The 27918-nt window shown below is 38.0% G+C and overlaps 1 long non-coding RNA gene across 4 annotated transcripts in view; it reads left to right on the top strand.

Moving 5' to 3' along the window:
* The window catches only part of LOC123835684 (uncharacterized), a 282269-nt gene that overhangs the window by 5910 nt on the left and 248441 nt on the right, over window positions 1–27918 (top strand). For 2 of the 4 annotated variants that reach the window (XR_010406594.1, XR_010406595.1), the window contains exons 2-3: window positions 8838–8970; window positions 11473–11596. This is a non-coding gene — a long non-coding RNA (uncharacterized LOC123835684). The remainder of the gene's footprint in view (window positions 1–8837; window positions 8971–11472; window positions 11597–27918) is intronic. The other 2 variants (XR_010406596.1, XR_006788804.3) reach the window with 1 other exon arrangement.

The following is a 27918-nucleotide window of genomic DNA, read 5'->3' as shown; positions in this document are numbered from 1 at the left end:
AAACCTCCGTATGTTTTCCACAGTGGCAGCAGTGGTTTGCATTCCTACCAAAGTGCACGTGTCCTTTCTCTCCACATCCCTCGCCAACACCTGTTGTTTCTTGTGTTGTTGATTTTAGCCATTCTGACTGGTGTGAGGTGGTAGCTCACTGTAGTTTTGATTTGATTTCCCTGATGATGAGTGATGATGAATATCTTCTCATGTGTTTGTTGGCCATCTATATGTCTTCATTGGAGAAATGTCTGTTCATGTCTTCTGCCCATTTTTAATTGGATTATTTATTTTGGGGGTGTTGAGTGTTTAAGTTCTTTATATATTTTGGATACTAATCCTTTACTGGATATGTCATTTACAAATATCTTCTCCTATTCTGCAGGTTGCCTTTTAGTTTTGTTGATTGTTTTCTTCTCTGTGCAAATGCCTTTTGTTTTGATGTAGTCCCAGTAGTTTATTTTTGCTTTTGTTTTCCTTGCCTCAGGAGACATGTCTAGAAAAAAGTTGCTTCAGCCAATGTCAAAGAAGCTACTGCCTGTGTTCTCTCCTAGGATTTTTATGGTTTCAGGTCTCACGTTTAGGTCATTAATCTATTTTGAATTTATTTTTTGTGTATGATGTAAGAAAGTGGTCCAGTTTCATTCTTTTGCATGTTGCTATCCAGTTTTCCCAACACCATTTGTTGTCTTTTTCCCAATGGATGTTCTTTCCTGCTCTGTCGAAGATTAGTTGACCATATAGTTGTGGGTTCATTTCTGGGTTTTTAAATTCTGTTCCATTGATCTATGTGCCTATTTTGTGCCAGTACTGTGCAGTTTTGATTACTATAGATTTGTAGTATAACTTGAAGTCTGGAATTGTGATGACTCCAGCTTTTCTTTTCTTTTTCAAAATTGCTTTGGCTATTCAGGGTCTTTTGTGGTTCCATACAAATTTTGGGATTGTTTGTTCTAGTTCTGTGAAAAATGCTATTGGTATTTTGTTAGGGGTTGCATTAAATGTGTAGATTGCTTTGGGTAGTATGGACATTTTAACAATACTTGTTCTTTCAATCCATCAGCATGGAATGTCTTTACATTTCTTTGTATCATCTTTGTTTCTTTCATCTTTTTTTTTTATAGTTTTCAGAGTATAGGTCTTCACCTCTTTGATTAGGTTTATCCTTAGATACCTTATTTTTGGTGCAATTGTAAATGGGATTGTTTTCTTAATTTCTCTTTCTGCTGCTTCATTATTAATGTATAAAAATGCAACAGTTTTCTGTATATTGATTTTGTATCCTGCGACTTTTACTGAATTCATTTATCAATTCTAACAGTTTTTTGGTGGAGCCTGTCAGGTTTTCTGTATAGAGTATTATGTCATCTGCAAATAGTAAAAGTTTTACTTCTTTCTTACCAATTTGGGTGCCTTTTATTTCTTTTTGTTTTCTGATCGCTGTGGCTAGGACTTCCGGTACTATGTTGAATAAAACTGGTGAGAGTGGACATCTTTATCTTGTTCCTGACCTTAGGGGAAAAGCTCTCAGTTTTACCCCATTAAGGATGATTTTAGCTATGACCTGATCATAGATGGCCTTTATTATGTTGAGGTATGTTCCCTCTAAACCTACTTTGTTGAGGTTTTTTTATCATGAATGGAAGATATACTTTGTCAAATGCTTTTTCTGCATCTATTGAAGTGGTCATATGGTTCTTATACTTTCTCTTATTGATAGTTCTTATCCTTTCTCATATCACATTGATTGATTTGTGACTGTTGAACCACTCTTGCAACCCAGGAATAAATCCCACTTGATCGTGAACAATTATTTATTTATTTTATTTATTTTTTTAAAGATTTTATTTATTCATTTGACAGAGAGAGAGAGAGAGCACACAAGTATGCAGAGTGGCAGGCAGAGGGAGAGAGAGAAGCAGGCTCTCCGCTGAGCAGGGAGTGGGATGCGGGGCTCAATCCCAGGACCCCAGGATCATGACCTGAGCTGAAGGCAGCCGCTTAACCGACTGAGCCACCCAGGTGCCCCCTGTGAACAATTTTTTAAATGAATTGTTGGATTCAGTATGCTAGTATTTTGTTGAGGATTTTTGCATCTATGTTCATCAGGGATATTAGCCTGTAGTTCTTTTTTTTTAAGTGGTGTTTTGGTCTCAGGGTAATGTTGGTGTCATAGAATGAATTTGGAAGTTTTCCTTCCTTTTCTATTTTTTGGAATAGTTTGAGAAGAATAAGTACTAACTCTTCTTTAAATGTTTGGTAGAAATCACCTGTGATGCTGTCTGGTCTGACTTTTGTTGGGAGTTTTTTGATTACTGATTCTTTTTTTTTTTTTTTTTTTTTTTGCTGGTTATCAGTCTGTTCAAATTTTCTATTTCTTTCTGTTTGGTAGTTTATATGTTTCTAGGAACTTACTAATTTCTTCTAGGTTGTCCAATTTGTTGGTATATAGTTTTTCATAATATTCTCTTATAATTGTTTATATTTGTGAGGTTGGGATGTTATTTCTCCTCTCTCATTTGTTATTTAATTTATTTGAGTCCTTTCTCTTTTTTTCTTGATGAGTCTGACTAGAGATTTATCAATTTTTTAAAAGATTTTATCTATTCATTTGAGAGAAGAGAGCACAAGCAGCGGGGAGGGACAGAGGGAGAAGCAGACTCCCCTCCAAGCAGGGAGCCCAATGTGGGACTCCATTCCAGGACCCTGGGATCATGACCCAAGCCAAAGGCAGATGCTTAACCCTTCAGGGGCACCCAGGCACCCGAGATTTACCAATTTTATTGACAATTTTATTGACTTTATTGAACCAGAGCCAGCTCCTGGTTTCATTGATCTGTTCAACTGATTTTTATATCATTTTATATCAGTTTCTATATCATTTATTTCTGCTCTAATCTTTATAATTTCTTTCCTTCTGCTGACTTTAGGCTTCATTTGTTATTATTTTAAAAGTTCTTTAGATGTAAGATCAGGTTGTTTATTTGAGATTTTTCTTGCTTCTTGAGGTACACCTGTATTGCTGTATACTTCCCTCTTACAACCATTTTTGCTGCATTCCAGAGGTTTTGGACTACTGTGTTTTCATTTTCATTTGTTTCCATGTACTTTTTTATTTCTTCTTTTATTTCCTAGTTGATCCATTCAGTGTTTAGTAACATGTTATTTAACCGCCATGTGTTTGTGGTCTTTTCAGATTTTTTTCTTGTGTATGACTTCAAGCTTCTTAAATTTGTTGAGGTTTGTTTTGTGATCTATTCTGGAGAATGTTCTGTGTGCACTTTAAAAGAATGTGTATTCTGCTCTTTTAGGATGGAATGTTATGTATATATCTGTTAAATCCTTCTGGTCCAGTGTGTCAAAGCCATTGTTTTCTTGTTGATTTTCTGCTTAGATGATCTGTCCATTGATATAAGTGGTTTGTTAAAGTCCCCTACTATTTGCATTATTATTGATTAGTTCCTTTATGTTTGTTATTAATTGTTTTGTGTATTTGGGTGCTCCCACACTGGGTGCATAAATATTTACAATTGTTATATCTTCTTGTTGGATTGTTCCTTTATTATTATACAGTTTCCTTCTTTGTCTCTTTGTTTAAAAGTCTATTGTCCAATATAAGTAGAGCCTTTGGTTTTTCTTTAATGTTTTAAACAGTATTGGAAGTCAGGAATTGTGCCTAATGGATAAATCATTCATGAAGAAAAGCTGCTGAAAATTTCAGCAATGTTTGTAATATTTTCAGGTGCAATGAATTTGAGAACCTTTTAGATATTGACTTCAAAAACTTGTAATCCCAGTTTTATACAAATAAATATTTGAGAAGTTTTACATTATCTAATATCAAATGGCAGTTTTGAGGTAGTTTTTTTAAAAATCATGCCTTAAGGTATTATAACAATTTTGGCAATAAAGTTTCAAAATTAAATCTTGGAAAAAACAAGTGACCTAATTTTTTGATCAAACAATTTCTGAAAGATTTTCACTTTAATGAAAAATAAATACAAAACAAGATCACATGTATGATATACAAATTGAGTTTCTCTCTTAAAACAAGTTTGTTTGGAAAATAATATGAAAACTTCTTTAAGAATGAAACAGTCTTATCACATGACCCAGCAACTCTACTTCTAGAACTCTACCCAAAATAATGACTATACATGTTCACACAAATAAAAAAAGGCATCATTCTAAATTATAAATATAAATGCAAACTGAACTCAGAACAATAATGGAATAATCCACCATGGCCAAGTTGAGTTTTACCTAGGAATACAAGGATGTTTTATTCATCACTTTAATATATCTGATAAGAATATATGTATATTGTAATCATCTCAATAGATCATTGCAACACTATTTCTAAACTAAAAAACAAACAAATGAACAGAATCACAAATAAACCCTAGACACATAGGAATAGCAAATTCTTCCTAAATATGGCAAGGATATTCTATATCAAATAAGCAGCCAACATCATACTCCATGGTAAATCAGCTGGCTGGGGGGGCGGGGGGTCTCAATTCTCTGAACATAAGAATCACCTGGGGAACTTTTTTTTTTACCTCCTTTCTTTCTTTCTTTTTTTTTTTATTATGTTGTGTTAGTCACCATACAGTACATCATTAGTTTTTAATGTAGTGTTCCATGATTCATTGTTTGCATATAACACCCAATGCTCCATGCAATACATGCCCTCCTTAATACCCATCACTGGACTAACCCATCTCCCCACCCCTCTCCCCTCCAAAACCCTCAGTTTGTTTCCCGGAGTCCATAGTCTCTCATGGTTCCTTTCCCCCCCTTCATTTTTCCCTTCCTTCTCCTAATTTCCTCCATGCTATTCCTTATGTTCCACAAATAAGTGAAACCATATGATAATTGACTTTCTCTACTTGACTTATTTCACTTAGCATAATCTCTTCCAATTCTGTCCATGTTGATGCAAAAGTTGGGTATTCATCCTTTCTGATGGCTGAGTAATATCCCATTGTATATATAGACCACATCTTCTTTGTCCATTTGTCTGTTGAAGGGCATCTCGGCCCTTTCCACAGTTTGGCTATTGTGGGCATTGCTGCTATGAACATTGGGGTGCATGTGCCCCTTCTTTTCACTACATCTGTATCTTTGAGATAAATACCCAGTAGTGCAATCAAGTCAAAAAATGGGCAGAAGACATGAACAGACACTTCTCAAAAGAAGACATACAAATGGCTAACAGACACATGAAAAAATGTTCATCATCATTAGCCATCAGGGAAATTCAAATCAAAATCACATTGAGATACCACCTTATACCAGTTAGAATGGCAAAAATTGACAAGGCATGAAACAACAAATGTTGGGGAGGATGTGGAGAAAGGGGAACCCTCTTACACTGTTGGTGGGAATGCAAGTTGGTACAGCCACTTTGGAAAACAGTGTGGAGGTTCCTCAAAAAGTTAAAAATAGAGCTACCCTATGACTCAGCAGTTGCACTACTAGGTATTTACCTGGGGAGCTTTTAAGACCTTCTGATGCCCAAGACCTTTCCTGACCAATAAAATCAAAATCTCAGAGGGTTGGGACCCCACCAACAAAACAGAGAATAACTGGTGTACAAGAAAGCTAATTAAAATCAAGAACTAAAGTAGGATGCATATCATGACCATTTTTATGTAACATTATTTTGGAGGTTATGGTGCATACTCTAAAACATGAAACAAATATGAGATTAAAAATATTGGCCAGGTGGAGATAAAAAATCATTCATAAGCAATATGATTATATACTTGGAAAATCCCAGGAGAATGAACGGAAACATTTGAAGAATTTTTTTTTTTAAGATTTTATTTATTTATTTGAGAGAGAGGATGAGAGAGAGCACATGAGAAGGGGGAGGGTCAGAGGGAGAAGCAGACTCCCCGCCGAGCAGGGAGCCCAATGCGGGACTCGATCCAGGGACTCCAGGATCATGACCTGAGCCGAAGGCAGTCACTTAACCAACTGAGCCACCCAGGCGCCCCACATTTGAAGAATTTTTAAGAGAATTTACTTGTCTACAAAGGCAGCTTTCCTGTGTATCAACAACAAGTTAGAAGATGTAATGATAAAGATTTCATTTAGATTATTAACAAAGAGAAAATAGAACTGACAAAAAAATATGTGGAATCTAGATAAAGGATATAATAAAATTTAGTTTAGAGAATATAGCCTAGATCTGTGGTTTTCAGACTGCCGTTTTTGGAGTTTCAGGACAAAGTTGACCTGGTATGCAGTGAAGAGAACAAAGGGGTCTGAATAAAAGGACCATAGGACCCCAACTCTTGCTTTAATTGAAACAGCTCAATTTTTCTTGTTTTCAGTGTTGACTTTCTGCATTAGATTTTACTTGAAGCAAGGTTTTTGCTATTAACAACAACAACTAAGTGTTTGACAACCTCTCACCTCGATGAAATGCTCTTTAAGAACATCCACTTCTGGGGTGCCTGGGTGGCTCAGTGAGTCTTAACTTCAGCTCAGGTCATGATCCTGGAGTCCTGGGATTGAGCCCCTTGTTGGGATCCCTGCTCAGCAGTGAGTCTGCTTCTCCTTCTCCCTCTGTCCCTTCCCCCACTTGTGCTCTCCCTCTCTAATAAATAAATAAAATCTTAAAAAAAAGAACATCCGGTTCCTTTTGTCCATTCATTTGTTTGTTCAGTCACTGGTTCTGTGTTTATTTAGTTCCCACAATATAAAAAAAATTACCAGCATTTGTTGAGCACCTATAGGATTTTCTACTGTGTGAGAGGTTTTATGTACTTTATTAATCTTTGCAAAAACCATATGAGGAAGGTATTATCCCCATTTATTTACAGACAAGGAATAACATTCAAGGGAAGGAACTTGCCCAAACTCTCACACATGGTGAGAGCTACAGCCATAATTTGAAAGTATTTCAGCTTGACTTCAGAGCTCCTTTTCTTTTGGCAACGTATCAGACCACTTCTTAGCATGTGGAAGACAGTGATGGCATTGCAGATCATGATAATGATGGTGTTGATGATGTTCATGGCCCACTGGCGTTTTGATGAGGTTGTTGATGTGTGTTTGAAGATAAGGAAAAGGAAATGAAGGAGATGTTGATGCTGGTGAGAGGTATAGGGGATGTGTATAATTTTGGTAGTAGAGGTGGAGCTGTTCTCTGTGATGACTCATCCTTCTGCCAGGGGAGATGGAATGACAGGGGCCAGAATTTGCCTGGATGTCCTGGGTCAAATACCTTCTGTCAAGAGGAGAAGGCCTGACTTTTGGGTCTGGAGAATAGATAATACATTTGAGGCAACCAAGGGAGTAGTTTTAAGGAACAGGAGATGTGGGGGAGGAGACTCAGATTGAAACTCAGTCCCCAGCAAGGACTGCTTGGGTGGAGCTGGAGGCATGCCTAGCAACATTTGCTCCACCTAGGGCAGTTCTAGAACTACTATGCTCTTACATCTATTGCACATGTGCCAATAGACCTTCCCTGTGCATAGTGGAAGGAATGGTAGCAGATGGTATAAAAGACCATTCTGGGGCACCTGGGTGGCTCGGTTGGTTAAGTGTCTGCCTCCAGCTCAGGTCATGATCTTGGGGTCCTGGGATCGAGTTCTGCATCTGGCTCCCTGCTCAGGGAGGCTCCCTCTCCCTCTGCCCCCCACCCATGCTCTCTCCCTCTCTCAAATAAATAAATAAAATCTTAAAAAAAAAAACAACCATTCTGATCACTGATTGTATAGTCAGAAATCTTGAAATTAGGCAAGATATCCGGGGCCTCATTATTTTAAAATAAACTATCTGCCTCAATTCTAGATTCCTAGAACTGAGCAAATAAACTCTAGTTTGTAGTAGCTCTACCAATACAAAGGACCCCCCCCACCCCCGCAGTATCCTAAGATCCTGCTTAAAGCAGCAAGTCGTCTCTGTCTTATTGATAATATGACACAGAAGAATTTATGGAACATGTTTTCTGATGAAATAACAATATGGAATAGAAAACATGATGTCATAGACTCTATGAAATAAAATTCTTATTTTTAATGAGAGCTGTCACCATTTTATATCTGCATAAAGTTGAAATAAACGCTATGAACAACTATAAGTAAGAACTAACAACTGAGAGTGTGAAGAATCAGACATACCAGATGAGTTAGTTGTGTCCCAAGCAAAATGTCCTAATTTCAAAATTATTCATGTATTCAGAGCAACAGAACAAATGTTCATTTTACTTAAGAGGTAGTGGTTCTTTCTACCCAAGTAAAAACACAGCACATACACCCAAATTCTGGACTGAAAATAGAAGATTATTAGCATTATAATTTATGTAAATGCCTACTCTATTCATGTTAAAGTAATTGGTATCTCTCAGTCATATGCTAATTATTACATAAATAGATTATAAATAATCATGGGCAAAGATTTCATTTTTTAAGCTGAAACCCTACGTATTTAAAGGGTCTATTGCTTTATTGTATAAAAAACATGGAAAGACTAACACTGTATGTTAACTCTACTGGATTTAAAATTTAAAAATGAACAAAAAACATGAAAAGAATGACTCATGTGTTTCAATGATTTAAAAACAGAAATTCTATTTAGTGTTCTAAAAATTATATTTGTTAAGGTTTGGTAGGTATAAGATATACTTAAGGTCGAGAGCAATAATTCCTAATCTTACTGGAATTTACCGAATGTGTTTGTCTTGGTGGCAGTCTCAGGGAGGAAGAATGGGTATAAATTTCTCAAACTGAGTGCATCAAAATTACCTGGAAATCTTGTTAAACACAGACTGCTAGGAGTTCCTGAGTCAGGGGCTGGGCCTGATGATTTGCATTTCTAACAAATTCCAGGTGATGCTGAAGCAGTTGGTCCCAGTACCACACTTGGAGAATCAGTGCTTTTAAGGATGGAGGTGGAGGTGGGCCGGGAGGACTGGAGGAGTGACTCAACGTGACAGCTTTTTAGGCTAGTTTTTCCCTGCCGGTAAGTAGATGCAGCATGTTTGGAGGCCTGTCCTGTGTCAGAGGCCTTACATTTGCTTCTGCTGGTTGCTCTAGGGGCCTTGCCAACCAGGAACTTTGTCTATGCTTATTTATTCGTTTGTTGTTTACTTGATCTGACCTGACCTGAGCCAGTGGAGGACCCGTGTTTATGAATTCCAAGAGCCTTTTGGTCCTAATCCAAAACCAGGCCAAGATAGGCAAGTTTCTCTGCAGTCTTCCTTTGCCAGTGGACAGTATTTTTTCTAATTCCCTCTTTCCACTGACAGACATCTTCAACGTGCTTTAGGCGGCATGCATGTGTTTGGTATGGTTAGTTTCAGCTTTTTAGGACTTCTTTTATTCCACTTTCTTTGGATTTCATTTGCAGTTCTTTATCTAATTTCTTAATATGAGTGCTTAGATTATTGATTTTTTTAACTTCTTTTCTAATACAGACATTTAAGTTCTAACTTTCTACCTGGAGTGAGCTCAAGACTTAGTCTTCCTTTCCCAAAATGGCTATTAAAACCCATACCCATTGTCTGGGGAGACCAGCCCACACCATAGGGTAGCCAAAGCTGTTAGGGCTTGCTGACCACCCTGGCCTTCAGCTTCTTTGTTGTTTTCACTCCCGGGGAATTCCTTCTGTTTCTCACTAGCTCGGATTTGTATTGACAAGTCTGCTTGTTATACTTCATAAATAATTTCTAGTTGTTTTGCAGTAAGAGGCTTTCCAAGGTCTCTTTTCTGTCCTATTGCTAGAAATAGAAGTCTAGAGTTAGCAGCATGACAGATTGTGAGAATTAGATAATACCTATAAAACTCTTAGCACCATTATTATTAGTATATGTACATCTCAGTGAATTACCAGTGGCAGAGGTAAGAGATAGATTGCTACAGGAAGCAAATCCTGCCAGGAGAAAGAGTGATAGAAATAGGAGAGATGGTGGTAAATTCATATTTTAACAAGATTTTGATAAAGAATTGAGGATCTACATTGGATGCTTCCTGATTAGACCCAGAAAACTGACCCAAACAAGAGAAGGTTCTTATACAGGGGGAGAGATCATGGAATCAAGTGCAGGGCTACCATGTACAGCCCCTGGGACTCTTCAGGCACAACGCCAGGGACACCAGTTGTCACAGTGGTTGAGATCAGGCTGAAGACCCATTCCTCCAAGGTATGCATTTTGGCAAAGTTAAAAAGGAAGCAAGGATGTAGAAACAAGTTAGACGTTTTTTTAAGGCAGTAATTGGGAGTGTCTTGCTGGCTCACAGGTGCACACTATTAAAAATAAATTAATAGCTGAGAAGGAATGCTTAGTGTAACTGTTGCCTCCTGATATTGCTCGCTCACGTGCGCACTCTCTCTCTGAAAGCCCTGGGATTCCTCCAATGATCATGTGGGTAAAATCAAGTTGTATTTCATTCCTCAAAGCTATTTGAAGCTGAAGAGTTAAGTACTGGATAGATCCTCCTCAGCTCCCCTCTTTTTTTTTTTCCTGGATGGTATTTTCCCCTCTCTCCTCTTTTTCTCTCACCTCTTGTCCTCTGTCTTGGGATGGCTAATTCTCTTGTCTCCAGCAGTGAACACCAGCCATTTCCCATGCTGTGCCACATCATACAGCAGACAGCTCTTTTTAGAATAGACCCAGAATCTGGTTGGGATCCAAGATGGAGGCCGTGGTCCTTGGGAGGGCTGGTGGGAGCTAGGCAGGTGTTCACCTTTAGACCTGAGGTGTCAGGCAAATGATTAAGACAGTATTAGCGCAACTGGGAACAGGTGGGGCCTGTTTACCTTGACCACATGGAGGCCAGTTATCAGAACAGGGGCCCAAACAAAGTCAGAACCAGTCAGGAAGCTTAGGACAGAAGGACAAGCTCAGGTTAGCTGGCACTGTGGTTCCCCTGCACTTGGGCTTTGAGTCACCTAGGAGAATGTATGTCTTTCTCTCCCACACATTGAACTTCAAAGTGAAGGGTTTCCGAAAGGTAACAGTCTTTCCTCAAAATCAGAGAAGACCTAGATATCACCAGGCCATTTCTGAAGTAGGCAAGAGGAGAACCACATGTTCCAATTCCAATGGGCCTTTGCTAAGGGTCAGGAAAGACAAACAGTAAAAGGTGGATGTGATGTGCTTTAAGATGCTGGAACCAGCCTGGGCTGCCCAGATTACTTTGTGGGTATATTTTTCTGTGGAGGAGGGAGAAGAGTCAGTGGGTAGTCATCTGCGGATCCAAGCTTGGGGCTCCACATGGCCTTGTAAACATGGAGATCAAGTCAGGATACACCCCACAAAGTAGCATGGCCATCTTATGACTTACTGTGGACACCAGGGATGCTGTCTTGGGTAAACTTGGGTGAAGAGGCAAATAAAAGAGCCTCTTAACATACTTATCCAAATACTGTATTTTGATTACTTTTTCAGGAGTTAATGGGAATCTGAGAAAGGGAATGGGGTAGGTGCTGGGGTCCTCAGTAATTCTGTTCCAATCATTTCAGGTCATAATGGATAGTTCATTGATTGCAGGAGGGACGGAGAGAGAAGGAAACAACATGTAGACACATCCACCCAGGATCCTGATCAACATTGAGTGGGAATGGAGGCTTTTAAACGATGAGGAAGGTATTTGGGATTTCAAGATCACGTCCATCAATAAAACAGTTGTTGCAAATGAGCTGTATTGTTAAGCTATACACAGAGCAATTAACATTAGAGCATTTTACAAAGTGAGCCATATATGATGCTGTATTTGCTCACCATAACTGCCATTTAGGAAGCATTTACTGTGAATTCAACTCTTCATGCAAATTATTCTCACCACCTCTCTATGGAGAAGACATTGTTATTTTCCCTAATTTTTTATAGATGAAACATCTACAGGCCCCAGAAGGGCAAATAACTTGTCCAGGGTCACACTCAGCTGGTGGTCTGAGCTGGAACTCTAACCCGGTTCTGAGTTTACCATCCAAGTTTTTAACCATGATGTGAAACTATCTCACAGTGGACCTGGTAGGTGAGGACCAAGAGCTGCATTTCAGGACAGGATATTTTGGTTTCTATGAGGTTGAACTATATGAAATTGCTGATATTTTATCATTTATGACTTATAAAAATGATGTCATATGTTCCAACCTACTAGAGACTAAGGGGGAGGTGTTGGGACAAAGATACAGGGTGCTGATAGTAAAGAATACCTCAATAGATGTCTTATGGTGAGACTCTAAGATGGTAGAGGACAAAGTCCTAGAGAGATCAGGTAAGATCTCCAGCCCATATACCCTACTGGGGGAGCAGCTCATGCAGAGGAAGGGGAAGAGCTGTACCTTCAGGGAATTTTACATAGTTGGACTTGGTTAGACCACTGGCCTTTGATTGGGGAGTGAGGGAGGATTGTGGGGGAATATCACAAAGTGCCTGAAAATATTAGAGGCTTTTGTCCTTCTTCAGAGCTGCATTTAATTATTTTAAGCACCGAAGTGACACAGTCACATTTCTGCTTAGAAGACCCTCACTGTATGCATGTACAGGCTGGATTAGAAGGGCATGCCCACCCAGGGGAGAGGTTAGGAGAAATCCAGACAGGACATGATGCACATCTGGCCTAAGTCACAGAGCAGAAAAATGCAAGAGTGATTTGGGCCTATTTAGAAAGTAGAATTGACAAGCCTTGGTGACTGATTTGGAAGCAGGGGGCATTCTACAAAGGACAAATGTGTTTGGAATTTACAAATAGATTCTCAGCCTTAACCAGTTATAAACTTCCTGAACAAGGAAGAATTAATCTTTTAAAATAAAGAGCCCCAGACCACAAAGAATTATGCCTTCTTTTTAAGAAAGATGGTAACAAGGGAGGAATCTTGCAACCTGGAGATCAGTCATAGGGTATGTCTCCCAACTTGTGACAAGACCAGCATTCTGTGGTATGTGCTGAGCTAACATACTGGCCAGTATCCATTTGGACTGATGACTGCTGTATTTCAAGTGTTGTCAAACATTTTGATCACTCCTACTTTTTTACCAAGGGACAAACCAACTAACCTATTTTATTGGTGTGAGAAGTGCTGTAGAAGATACTTATGCTCTGAATCCTTAGTTACTCATTGGAAAATAGATTTTTGAACATCTCTAAATCCTTGAGAGGAAAGGAAGTTGAGACCCCATAATCAGAGAAGTCTAGGATTTGCTCAATGGTATTGAATGTCCAGGGAAAAAGAGGGAAGTCGAGGAACACCTTGGGCAGGGTGTTAGTGTTTATTTGGTTATTGGAGGAGAAGGCAGGTATAACTCTGCTAGAAGCAGCCTGGATCTCAAAGTGCCTATCTCATTTGCTTTCAGCCTTCTGTCATTTTGGACTGTTGCAAATTGTTCGCATTCTTGGAACCTTGTGATAGTGTGTACAGTATGACAGCCTCCCCACAACAAGTGGCAAGAGGTGTTAGGAACAGATTTGTCCCACTAACTACCAATATAGTGAAATATTTAAAAAAGTAATTCTATAATACTAAAAGGAAAGTTCTGGGACTTTTCTTGGGGTTGAAGTTAAGTCAAAACTCAACCTTTCAAAAGGAACTTTGTCTTTTTTTTTTTTTTTTTTTTAGTAAACAGACTAAGCCACCCAGCCTTTCTCCATTGGAAAGTGAGTTAAAAGGAGGCTGTGCTAATATTAGGCATGCCCTTTGGCCAGTTAGTAAAGCAAATTTCTAAAGAGTAGGCCACAAAAAAAGTTATGCCTAGAAATCTTTATTTCTCTTCCCCATATGGTCTATATAGTTGAATAAAGATTTTCAGAGGGCTTGAAAATATGAAGACTTTTAAATCAACTCTCCCAAGCAGCCTAGTGAAAAGGTTTCCAAGGAGGGGAAGACAGATACATTAATCAATAGCTTTCAAAGTAGCAAGGCTTTCAGGGATAATTATGAAAGATGTCTGTCACCAATGGTGAAGTGTTTAGGAGGAGGAAAAAATATAAACTGCAAAACTAAATCATTCCAAAGATCTATATGTTAGAAATGCCTCATGGTCTATGTCCTGTACAAAAACACATGTCCACAAAATGACAGAATTTCAACTGCTATGGTTTTCAAATTTTACCCTCTCTTTGTCTTGCTCTGTCCTTTACTTCTTGGTCTCTGCATTTCTGGAGATGTAGTTGTGTTTCACATAGAGATAACCATGGAGTCTTCAGATGAGGCCAGTAATGGACTTGGGCAAGGACTGGCATTCATGGGAGACTGAATATTCCTGCAGTAGAATTTGGTGAAAACTGGAACTGGGGCAGAGTGAAGCCAGAGGACTGCCTTGGGCTCCAGGATAGCTCAACACTGCACCCATCTTCATGGATCATGTCTAGACCACATGGTCTCCAGGAGTGTAGTTCCAATGACAATCAAAGTATGAATAGGTTAAAATGGGACACAGTGTGGTCATCCCTTACTAGGATCTTGTGTTCCCTAAATCACAAGTTGGAGAATAACTAATGCCCCAGACAGGAAATGTATTTTCTCTGATGCAAATGTAGGACACCCACATCTCCCTTCAGCCTTTGCTGTTTCAGGAGGCCCTTCTCTGGAGACAGGGACAGACAATCTAAAGTCACTAAAAATGTATGCTTTTTCCTTAAAATAATGGAATAAGGGGTTATTGAGTGTACATGAAAAACCATCTTTCAAAGACATGGTAGACTAAAATAGGTTTTGTGTACTGGTCTGGTAAACCAACCATTAGAAATAACATTCTTTTTGTGAGGGATTGCTTTCCAGGTTACAAACAACATAACTAGGAACCCAACACCCTTAAAAGTTAAAGGATTTTCTGAGTGACACATAGTAGAAATCTATCAGATGATAATATTAAGCATTCTGTGGCAGAGACTTATTGTCTTCCAAATTTGGTAGTAATCCAAGTTTTAGCTGAGCACAGGGTCTCTCAAAGTAGAGATTCCTTTTCTGAGCCTTGCAGATAGGTATGACTGGTGACTGATGGGCTAATAAGATGATGGCATTAGTGCTGTTTTATGTGTGTGCAGTATGTATTATGGGGAATTTGGATGTAAGGGCCTTTGTTTCTTTTTGTTCTTTCATCTTGCTGCTTGGAATGCACATACTACCATCTTGGTTCATGGGGTCAAGGCCACTGATAACAGTGTAACCAGATAGAAGAAGCCTGGCTCCCTAGCACCATGAAGCCCCAAATCCTGATCTTCCTTCAGGGATGTGTATGGAAGAGAGATAAACTGCAATGCTGTTTAAGCTATTGTTACTTGGGGGCTTTCTGTCACTTGCAACTCAACCTAATTCTAACTAAAAACATTTATTATCCTATCATTTTACATAGTGACATACTTGATACTACCATTTTAGTATTAACTCAGTACCTAGAATAAGTTGCTTTTGTAAATGAGCCTTGAAATCATGCATATTCTCTCTTTAGTATAAAGCAGGTCAGGTTTATAGGTAATGTTTTCATAACTAAGGTTTTTAGTGAAGTCTTTGATTAGCATGCATCTATAACACTAATATTTTTCTTATCAATTGCTTCCAATTGCCAGTAAGCCTGGGAAAAAATCAGTTATGCAAGTGGATCAATTCCTTCGAACTCCTCCCCAACATCTATGTCAAGAAAAATATGAGGTCTTTGTTTTTTTTCCCCCTTGACTCTTTTTTTTTTTATTTTATTATGTTATGTTAGTCACCATACAATACATCACTGGTTTTTTTTTTTAAGATTTTATTTATTTATTTGACAGAGAGACAGCAAGAGCAGGAACACAAGCAGGGGGAGTGGGAGAGGGAGAAGCAGGCTTCCTGCAGAGCAGGGAGCCTGATGCGGGGCTCGATCCCAGGACCCCAGGATCACAACCCCAGCCAAAGGCAGACACTTAATGACTGAGCCACCCAGGCACCCCACATCATTAGTTTTTGATGTAGTGATCCACGATTCATTGTTTTCATATAACACCCAGTGCTCCATGCAGTACTGCCCTCCTTAATACCCATCACCAGGCTAACCCATCCCCCCACCCCTTCCCCTCTAAAACCCTCAGTTTGTTTCTCAGAATCCATAGTCTCGCATGGTTCATCTCCCCCTCTGATTCTCCCCCCTTCATTTTTCTCTTCCTTCTCCTAATGTCCTCCATGCTATTCCTTATGTTCCACAAATAAATGAAAACCATATGATAATTGACTTTCTTGGCTTGACTTATTTCACAGCATAATCTCCTCCAGTCCCATCCATGTTGATGTAAAAGTTGGGATTCATCCTTTCTGATGGCTGAGTAATATTCCATTGTATATATGCACCACATCTTCTTTATCCATTCATCTGTTGAAGGGCATCTTGGCTCTTTCCACAGTTTGGCTATTGCGGATGTTGCTGCTATGAACATTGGGGTGCATATGGCCCTTCTTTTCACTACATCTGTGTCTTTGGGGTAAATACCCAGGAGTGTAATTGCTGGGTCATAGAGTAGCTCTATTTTTAATTTTTTGAGGAACCTCCACACTGTTTTCCAAAATGGCTGTACCAACTTGCATTCCCATCAACAGTGTAAGAGGGTTCCCCTTTCTCCACAATCTCTCTGATATTTATTGTTTCTTGCCCTGTCAATTTTTGCCATTCTAACTGGTATAAGGTGGTATCTCAATGTGATTTTGATTTGAATTTCCCTGATGGCTAATGATGGGATGAACATTTTTCATGTGTCTGTTAGCCATTTATATATCTTCTTCAGAGAAGTGTCTGTTCATGTCTTCTGCCCATTTTTTGACTTGATTATTTGTTTTTTGGGTGTTAAATTTGAGAAGTTCTTTATAGATCTTGGAAATCGGCGCTTTGTCTGTAATATCATTTGCAAATATCTTCTCCCATTCTGTGGGTTGCCTCTTTGTTTTGTTGACTGTTTCCTTTGCTGTGCAGAAGATTTTTATCTTGATGAAGTCCCAAAAGTTCATTTTCGCTTTTGCTTCACTAGTTATATCTTGAAAGAAGTTGCTGTGGCCGATGTCGAAGAGGTTACTGCCTATGTTCTCCTCTAGGATTTTGATGGATTCCTGTCTCACATTGAGGTCTTACATCCATTTTGAGTTTATCTTTGTGTAGGGTGTTAGAGAATGGTCAAGTTTCATTCTTCTGTATATAGCTGTCCAATTTTCCCAGCCCCTTGACTCTTTTAAAATATAAAAGTAATTGAGGCTATGGTCTGATAGAAGGTTGAAGGTAACTAGGAGAATTATTGACCAGAATGGAAAACAGCTTTTCAACATCCTCCATGTATCAGTTGGCTAATTCTTGGGCTAGCTGGTCTAGGCCTCATACATCTGGCCATTGGCTAGATGTTGAATGAGTCAACGGGTGACCAGGCCATGTGTCTTTCATTATCTAGCAGGCTAGCTTGGGTTTGGTTACATAGTGGTGGCAGGATTCCTAGAGAGAGTGGATATGTGCAAGGTCCCTAGAGGCCTAAGCTCAGAACCAGTACACCATCACATTCTGTGCTCAGGCAAGTTACAGGGCCAGTGAATTCAAGGCCTGGGGGAAATAGACTCTACTTCTTGATGGGAGGAGCCACAGAGTCACTTTGCAACAGGTATGGATACAGGGAGGGGTATAGAACCATAGCCATTTTGTACCTCATCTAACACAGAGGCTGTGGGCTTGAGCAAATATTTCCTCCTCTTGTCTGCTGGAAAAAATGACTGGGAAGGAGCACAGAGACCTGAGAATCCGGTAAAAGGAGATGACAGATTATCTAGGTAGAATTGCTTGGGAGTTTAGAGATGTTGTCCAGACTGGAAAGGTAGGTGCCAGAAAGGGTAATTCTTTTTCTAGAAAAATGTTCAAACTTGAATGCACATACAAATCACCTAATTCTGATTCAGTAGGCCTGGGTTGTATCTTGAAATGCAGCATATCTAAAAAGCTCCCAGGCAATGCTGCTGCTGGTTTTAGCACCACACTGCACAGCAAGAATCTGAATTGTAATCTGTCTCCCCTTCAACCACCATTCCCCTGGGGAATAGTCTAGCCTAATGGCAAACCAGTGAGTTGGTATTAGACCATTTATTTGTAAAATACCTACTCTTTGTCAGGAGCTGTGCCAAAGACTTTCTGTGCCCTAATTCATTTAATTCTGGTTACAACTCTGTAAACTAGCCAATGTTACCCTTATTTGGAAGAGAAGGAAATTATAGTACAAGGGTTTTTGGTTGTTTGTCCACTGTTTTACAGTGTGCATAAAGGATGGCCACATTTACAATACTGGGCATGGTGCCATGAATGTAATTATTGATGTGATCCTCTGGCTGGCTAGGCTCCTGTTTTTCTGAGGTGAAATAAATCTTCCCAAACCTGTTCAAGTCTACCTCTGTTTGGATACCTCAGCTTACGAATTGGTTCAGTCAGTATACTATTTTTACTAGATCAAAATATCAAAGAAGTTCACCCTCCAGACTGCCCAAACTTCCCAGGGAATTTCCTTAGCATCACCCCGCAAATAGAGAAAGTCTTTGAAGTCTGAAATGGTTCATAGGGTTGAGTCATATATTTGTACAGTGTATAACCTATATAAACAAAGAGGTTGGTCCCTGTGATAAAGAATAACGAAAACCTACAAACCCACAACTGCCAAAGCCACGTTACAGAGAAGGAATTCAACCCATTTCTGGTGCTCTTCATTCCTTTGTGTATAACCATTTATCACTTATTTCCTTTGTGGATGGTGCCTTTGGTGTTGTGTGTTTAAAAGTCTTTGTCATGCCTAAAGATCCATCTAGAGTGATCTCCTATGTTATCCTCTAGGAGTTTCAGAGTTTTGCATGTTACATTTGAGTCTGTGATCTATTTTGAGTTAATTCTTGTGAAGGATATAAGGTCTGTGTCTAGATTCATTATTTTGCATGTGGATGTCCAGTTGTTCTAGCACCATTTGTTGAGAAGACTATCTCCTTTGTATTGCTTCTGCTCCCTTGTCAAAGATCAGTGGACTGTATTTATATGGGTCTATTTCTGGGCTCTGTATTCTGTTTCATTGACCTGTTTGTCTATTCTTTTACCAGTACCACTTTCGTAATTACCGTAGCTTTATCCTAAGTCTTGAAGTCAGTTAGTTTCAGTCTTCCAACTTTGTTCTTCAAAATTGTTTTGGCTATTCTGGGTCTTTTGTTTTTCTGTGTGAACTTTAGAATCAGCTTGTTGATATTCACAATATAACGTGCTGGAATTTTTAAAAAATTTTTTTATTGTTATGTTAATCACCATACATCATTAGTTTTTGATGTAGTGTTCCATGATTCATTGTTTGTGCATAACACCCAGTGCTCCATGCAGAACGTGCCCTCTTTAATACCCATCACCAGGCTAACCCATCCTCCCACCCACCCCCCATCTAGAACCCTCAGTTTTTCAGAGTCCATTGTCTCTCATGGTTCATCTGCCCCTCCGATTTCCCCCCCTTCGTTCTTCCCCTCCTGCTTTTTTTTTTTCCCTCTTAACATATATTGCATTATTTGTTTCAGAGGTACAGATCTGTGATTCAACAGTCTTGCACAATTCACAGCGCTCACCATAGCACATACCCTCCCCAATGTCTATCACCTAGCCACTCCATCCCTCCCACCCCCTACCCCGGCAACCCTCAGTTTGTTTTTCTGAGATTAAGAATTCGTCATATCAGTGAGGTCATATGATACATGTCTTTCTCTGATTGACTTATTTCGCTCAGCATAACACCCTCCAGTTCCATCCACGTTAAGGTGCTGGAATTTTAATGGGGATTGCATTGAATCTGTAGATTAAGCTGGGAATAATTGACATTTTGATAATATTAGGTCTTCCTATCCATGAACATGGAATATCTCTCCACTTATTTAATTCTTTGATTTTCATTAGAGTTTTGTAGTTCTCATCATATAAATCTTGTATTTTGTTAGATTTATACCTAAATATATAATTTTGGGAGGGAATGTTCTAATGTAAATGGTATTATATTTTTAATTTCAAATTCCACTTATTAATAGTATATACTATAGGAAAGTGATTGAATTTTTAAAAAAGATTTTATTTATTTATTAGGGAGAGAGAGCACATGCATGAGGAGGGGGGAGAAGCACACTCCCACTGAGCAGGGAGCCAGAGGCAGGGCTCAACTCCAGGATCTTGAAATCATGACCTGAGCTGAGGCGCCTTAGCGATTGACTTTTATGTATTAACCTTGTATCCTGCAACCTTGCCATATTTACTTACTACTTCCAGTTTTTTTTATCAGTTCTTTCATATTTTCTACATAGATGATCATGTCCTCTGCAAACAATGACAGTTTTTTTCCTTCTTAATCTGTATATCTTTTATTTCCTTTTCTTGTTTTAAATTCCATTAGCTAGAACTTCCAGTATAATATTGAAAAGGAGTGTTAAGAGAGGACATTTTTTTTTCTTGTACCTGATCTTAGTAGGAAAGCTTTGAGCTTCTCACCATTAAATATATTAATTATATTATCTGTAGGCTTTTTGTAGGTATTTTTTTTTATCAATTTGAGGAAGTTCCCCTCTATTCCTAGTTCCATAAGAATATCTTTATGGATATTGGATTTTGTCAAATACTTTTTCTGCATCTAGTGATATGATCATGTGATTTTCTTTAGCTTTTTGATGTGATGGATTACATTAATTGATTTTCAGATGTTGAATCAGGCTTGTATACTTGGGATAAATCCTGCTGATCATTTTTTTTTTTCAGTATATTGTCTCTCTTTTAGGTAATTTCTGTTGCTGTGTCTTCAAATTCATTTCTTTCTTCTGCAATATCTAAGCTTCTATTAATCCTATCAAGTGTATTTTTTTAAATCTCACATGTTGTTTTCTTCAGAAATTCAGTCTGAGTCTTTAAAAATACCATTCACGTCTCCACTTAACAGACTCAATCTTTCCTTTAGCAGTTTGAATATAGTGAACACAGTGGTAACTATTTTAATGTTCTGGTCTGCTAATGTTGACAAATCTAGATTGGTTTTGATTGATTGTTCTTCTCATTTTGGGTCAGATTTTCTTGCTCACTTGAATGCCTGGTAATTTTTTATTGGATAGCAAACATTATGAATTTTACCTTGTTGGATGCTTGATATTTTTGTGTTTCACTAAATACTCTTGATGTTCTGGGATGCAAAGTTATTGGGAAACACTATCCTTTTAGATCTTGCTCTTTAGCTTTTTTTCCCCCCAGCTTTACTGACGTATAATTGACAAATGAAATTGTAAGATATTTAAAGTGACCTTGTGGTGATTTGATGTTCATGTTACATATTGTGAAAGGATTTTGCCATCTAGTTAATTAACACATCCATCACCTCACAATTTATCTTTTTGTTTTTTCTTTTGGTGGGAACATTTAAGTTCTACTTTCTTAGCAAATTTAAATTATATAATATAGTTTACCAACCAAATAGTCATATGCTTTGCATTAGATTTTTAGAAATTATTCATCTTAAAAGGCTGTACTCTTTAACCAACCTCTCCTTTTTTCCCTCAACCCCCACACCCTGGCAACCATTTTTTTTTTTTTGCTCTGTTTTTATGAGTTTGACTGGTGTAGAATTAAAAAAAAAAAAGTGTGGGCACCTGGGTGGCTCAGTCGTTAAGCGTCTGCCTTCGGCTCAGGTCATGATCCCAGGGTCCTGGGATTGAGTCCCACATTGGGCTCCCTGCTTGGCAGGAAGCCTGCTTCTCCCTCTTCCACTCCCCCTGCTTGTGTTCCTGCTCTCGCTATATCTCTCTCTGTCAAATAAATAAATAAAATCTTAAAAAAAAAAAAAAAAGTGATACCATACAGTATTTGTCTTTGTCTGGCTTATTTCATTTAGGATAATGCCCACAAGCTCCATCCATGACTCAAGCTTTTTTTTAGGCAGGACCAAAGCAGCATTTTGTCTAGAGCTAATTATTTCCCTGAGGCAAGACTTCTTGAGTTCTCTACCTAGTGCTCCATGAACTTTGAGATTTTCCAGTCTGGCTTGTAGGAATAGGCACTATTTCAGGCCTTGTATGAGTCCTTCTAATTATTTCAGGTGTTTCCCCCACCATCCCCCAGCCTCCAGCAGTATCCTTACATACATGTCAGTAGTCCACTGAATGCTCAAAGAGGACCCTCTGCAGACTTCCAAAGTTCTCTGTCTTACAGCATTCTCCTGTCTAGCACTCCATCCTGCAAACATGAGCTGCCTTGGTATCCCCAGATTCAGCTCTGTCTTCTCAACTCAGGGAGTCTACTGGACTTTGGGTTCCATATTATGGCCTATAAAACCCACTGCAGTAAGGGGGGGCAATTGTAGAGCTCATTTTATTTTTCACCCATTGCTTAGTCCTTAGTTGCCTAATGACCAAGTCTTGGGAAACATTTTTTTCCCACATATTTTGTCTACTTTTTTAGTAGTTTCAGGTGGGAGGATAAATCTGGCCCATGATGCCCCATGTGGTTCAGAGGCCAAAGTTCCTGTATTCTGAAGCTCACAAACACAAAAAGTTACTTCCTCATTTATGGCTACCTGGTTTGCACACTTGGCTTTAGTCTCTCTGGGTCTTGTTTTCCTTATTTGTAAAAGGAAAAGTCTAGACCATGCATTAGTCTGGTGTCTCTGGAGAAAGAGAACCAATAGAATATGAGGTATGTATGTGTGTATGTATGTATGTATATGTGTGTATGTGTACATATAAACTTAGAGATGTATTATAAGGTATTGGCTCACATGATGATGGATGCTTACAAGTACCATGATCTGCCATCTGCAAGCTGGAAACCCAGGAAAGCTGGTGGTGTAGTTCAAAGCCATGAAAGCCAGACAGCTGATGCTGTAGATTCCAGTCTGAGTCTGAAGGCCTGAGAACCAGGAATGCTGAGGGCAGGAGAAGATTGATGTCCCAGCATGTGCAGTCAAGCAGGGAACAAATTCAAACTTCTTTAACTTTTTTATTTTTTTCAGGCCCTTAACACATTAGCTGATATCCACCCACATTGGGGAGGACCATATACTTAGCTTAGTCCATTGATTCAAATGCTAATCCCTCCAGAAACACCCTTACAGACACCCAGAAATAATCTTAGATGTCTAGACATCCCATGGCCTGGTCAAGTTGACACATAAAATTAACCATCACAGACCAGAAGCAAGACTCACTCTTCTAAGAGTTTTTGAGTTCATGAAACCCTCCTACTTGATACTGTCTAAATGGTCAGTGTGGTGGGCTTGGTGACCCTGCATCTCCTCCCTGTAGTTATTTCTCTTCTCCTCATCCTTCTATTCATTCATTTAACAAATATTTAGTGAGTACCTACTATGTGCCAGACACTATGGTAGGTACTAGAGCTAGAACAACAATATAATCCGGGGATTATATTCTAGTGGATGCTTATCAAGCACTTACTAGGGGCCTGCTGCAGTGAAAAACACCTGACCTATGTTATCTTACTTAGTTCTTACTTCATAGGATTGACGTGAAATTTATCTTTACACAGATAAGAAAACTGAGATCACAGAACCACTGAGTAATGAAACAGAGTTGTGAACCCAGACAGTCTGACTCCAGAGCTCCTGCTTTTAATGCCATAGATTCTGAGAAAACTCAAACAAGGATTCAGATTCAGATAAAACTCAGCCTGTAAATGTGTATGCTTTGGCTCACATCCTTGTACAAAAAATTAAGTCTGAGTTTCTGAAACTCGAGTTTGCTATAGTCCCCATGTTTCAATTCTTTCATACCCAGCTTACTTCTTTTATTCACCTATCTGGCCCCTGAAGGCATTCAGATTTTGATATCTGCCCACTTCTACCTCTTTTTCAGGGTAATTTTGTACATCTTCCTCCTCTCTGAGCTCTGTTAGCTATTCCTCAAGTAACTTCTTTATCAGAACACTCCCCTCACTTTTACTCCCTTTCTCTTGCCCATTTCTCCTCAATTTTCTGACAAGTTACCTCAAAAAATTTCTCACTCTTTTTCCTCTGGTTTAGAGCCCTATCCCCATTGGTCAATTGTGTCTGATAATCCCTAAGATTATTGGTGATAAAACTATAGCATTAAGAACAAGAAGGAAGTGAAAATGGACATAATAAAAGATTCCTTCAATGTCTAAAACCTTTGAAAAAATCCAATCTATTTCTTCAGATCTCAAATAAAGCTAAATAAACAAGAGGACTGAAACAATCATTTTCTTAGCTTTTCTCCCCCATCAAAATTGCATTAAGAGAAACAGAGTTTTGATGTGTTAGTGTTTTCCTGTTTTGTTTTAACCATAGTAACTCTGGGCTTGACTGGGAGGCAAACCATAGAATATATTGTCTTATGAAAAGAAATACACTTCAAATTCCAAATAATTGAAAATGCAGTTTTTAAAAAACTGACTATAATGTACATAACCTATTTCAGGTGCACAAAATAATGATTCTATATTTGTATATACTGCAAAGTGATCATCACAATAAGTCTAGTTAACATCTGTTGTCATATGCAGTTACAAATTTTTTTTCTGGTGATGACAACTTTTAAGATCTATTTTCTTAGCAACTTTCAAATATACAATACAGTAGTATTAACTACACTCACCATGCTGTACATTACATCTTCATGACTTATTTATTTTGTAATTGGAAATTGTACCTTTTGATGCTTTCATCCCTTTCTCCCACCCCCCACTCCTGGCCTCTGCCAACCACCAGTCTGTTCTCTGTATCTATATACTCAGGTTTTCGTTGCTGTTCCACATATAAGTGATATTATATGGTATTTGTCTTTCTCTGACAGATATACTTCCTGTTGCAAATGGCAGGATTTCCTTTTTTAATGGCTGAATAATCCATTGTGTGTGTATATACCACATTTCTTGGAAACATAATTGGCAGAGCATTCTATTAGTTTCAGGTATACAACATAGTGATTCCATGGTTGTATGCATTGGGAACTGATCAACACAATATGTCTTGTTCCCATCTGTCATACAAAATGAATGCAATACTATTTATTGTATTTTCATGTTGTACATTACATCCCTATGACTGTTATTCTTTTTGACTTAGTTCTTTTATAATTGGTAGTTTGTATATTTGATCCCCTTTGCCCATTTTGCACCCCTCCTCCCTTAACCCCCTAAACCTCTGGCAACCACCACTCTATTCTCTGAATCTATGAGTATAGGTTTTATTTTGTATTATTTCTTCTTTTTTAAATTTAGATTACACTTCTAAATGAAAACATGAAGTATTTGCCTTTCTCTGTCTGACTTTTTTCCACTTACATAATACCCTCAAGTTCCATCCATTTTGTCACAAATGACAAGATTTCATTTTTTATGGCTGAGTAGCATTCCTCTGTGTGTGTGTGTGTGTGCATGAGTGTGTGTACATCTTCTTTACCCATTCATCTATTGATGAACATTTAGGTTGCTTCCATATCTTGGCTATTGTAAATAATTCTACAATGAACATGAGGGTGCATATATCTTTTCGAATTAGTGTTTTCCTTTTTTATTTTTCAGATAAGTACCTAGTAGTGGAATTGATAGACCATATGGTAGTTCTATTTTTAATTTTTTGAGGAAGCTCCTATTGTTTTCCATAGGGATTACACCAGTTTATGTTTACTCCAATGGTGAACAAGGGTTCTCTTTACATCCTGACCAACACATTTTTTTTTTTATACTAACCATTCTTACAGGTGTGAGGTGATATCTTTCTGTAGTTTCAATGTGCATTTCCCTGATGAGTGCAGAGAATCTTTTCATGTTCCTGTTGGCCATCTTTGGAAAAAGTCTATTCAGATCTTTAGCCCATTTCTTAATTGAATTGTTTGGGGTTTTGTTGTTGTTGTTGTTGTTGTTATGGGGTTGTATGAGTTCTTTCTAAATTATTTTGTATATTAACCTCTTTTTGGATGTGTGATTTGCAGATATCTTCTCCTATTCAGTAGGTCACCTTTTCATTTTGTTGATGGTTTCCTTTGCTGAGCAAAAGCTACTGAGTTTGACATAGTTCCATTTGTTTATTTTGCTTTGTTGCCCTTGCTTTTGGAGTCAGATCCAAAAAAAACATCGCTAAGACCGATGTCAAGAAGTTGCCACCTATGTTTTCTTCTATGAATTTAATGGTTTCAGATCCTAACATTCAAGTCTTTAATCCATTTTGAGTTAATTTTTGTATATGGTATAAAAGAACGGTCCAGTTTCATTCTTTTGCATATAGTTAGCCAGTTTTCCCAACACCATTTATTGAAAAGACTGTCCTTTCCCCATTGTATATTCTTGCCTTCTTTGTCATTAATTAATTAATCATATGTGTGTGGGATTAATTCTGGGCTATTTTGTTCTATTTATATGTGTATGTCTGGTTTTGTGCAGGTACCATACTCTTTTGATTACTACAGCTTTGTAGTATAGTTTGAAATCAGAGATTATGATACCTCCAGCTTTGTTCTTCTTTCTCAGATTGCTTTGGTTACTTGGGTCTGTTGTGGTTCTATACAAATTTTATAACTGTTTGTTCCAGTTCTCTGAAAAATGCCGTTGGAATTTTGATAGGGATTGCATTGAATCTATAGATTGCTTTGGGCAGAATGGACATTTTAACAATATTCTACCAATCCATGAACATGGAATATCTTTCTATTTATTTTTTTAGTTCTTTAATCAGTGTCTTACAGTTTTCAATGTAGGTCTTTCACCTTGGCTAAATTTATTCCTAGGTGTTTTATTGTTTTTGTTGTAATTATGAATGGGATTGTTTTCTTAATTTCTTTCTGATAGGTCGTTATAAGGGTATGGGAATGCAACCAATTTCTGATGTTAATTTTGTATCCTACAAGTTTACTGAATTATTAGTTCTAATACTTTTGGTAGTCTTTATGGTTTTCTATCTGCAATATCATGTTAACTAATGGTAACCATTTTACATCTTCCTTTCCAATTTGGATGCCTTTTATTGTCTAATTGCTGTGGCTAGGACTTATTATGTTGATATACATTTTTTCTGTACCCATTTTTTTGAGAGTTTTTATCATAGATGGATGTTAAATTTTGTCAAATGCTTTTTCTGTGTCTATTGAGGTGATCATATAATTCTTATTCATTCTGTTAATGTTGTGTGTCACATTGATTTTGTGGATGTTGAACTATTCTTGCATCCTTAGAATAAATTCCACTTGATCATAGTATATGATCCTTTTAATGCATTGTTGAATTTGGTTTGCTAATGTTTTGTTGAGGATTTTTGCATTGGCCTGTACTTGTTTTTGTAGTGTCTTCATCTAGTTTTGGTATCAGAGTAATGCTGGCCTCATTAAGTGAGTTTAAGAGGAAGTGTTCTTGGTAGAATTCACCAGTGGAGCTGTCTTGCCCTGGACTTCTGTTTGGGAGGTTTTTGATTACTTCCAATCTCCTTTCTACTAATCAGTCTATTCAGATTTTCTATTTCTTCATGATTCAGTCTTGAAAGATTGTATGTTTTTAGGAATTATCCATTTCTTCTAGGTTGTCCAGTTTGGTGTGTAATTGTCATAGTAGCCTCATATGATCCTTTTTACTTCTTTGGTATCAGTTGTAACTTCTCTTTCTAATTTTATTATTTGGACCCTCTCTTTTTCTTGATGAGTGTGGCTGGAGGTTTACCTATTTTTGTTCGTCTTTTCAAAGAACCAGCAGTTTTTAGTTTCATTGATCTTCTCTCTTGTTTTTTCAGTCTTTATTTATTTCTGCTTTCTTCTACTAACTTTGGGCTTGTTTCTTTTTTCTAATTTCTTTAGGTGAAAGTCAGATTGTTTGGGATTTTTCTTGTTTGTTGAGGTTGGCCTGTATTGCTGTGAACTTCCCCCTTAGAACAGCTTTTGCTACATTCCATAGATTTTGGAAAGTTGTGTTTCCATTTTCACTTTTCTTTAGGTATTTTTTATTTCTCTGACACATTGGTTCTTCAGTAG

This window comes from Mirounga angustirostris, unplaced genomic scaffold (genome assembly GCF_029215605.1).
Source record: "Mirounga angustirostris isolate CCGP_5_RB_7025 unplaced genomic scaffold, mMirAng1.0.hap1 SCAF_12, whole genome shotgun sequence".
In the NCBI taxonomy this organism is placed as follows: domain Eukaryota; kingdom Metazoa; phylum Chordata; class Mammalia; order Carnivora; family Phocidae; genus Mirounga; species Mirounga angustirostris.
The sequence above is the reverse complement of the archived record's forward strand: the minus strand, read 5'-3'. Positions and strand labels throughout refer to the sequence as shown.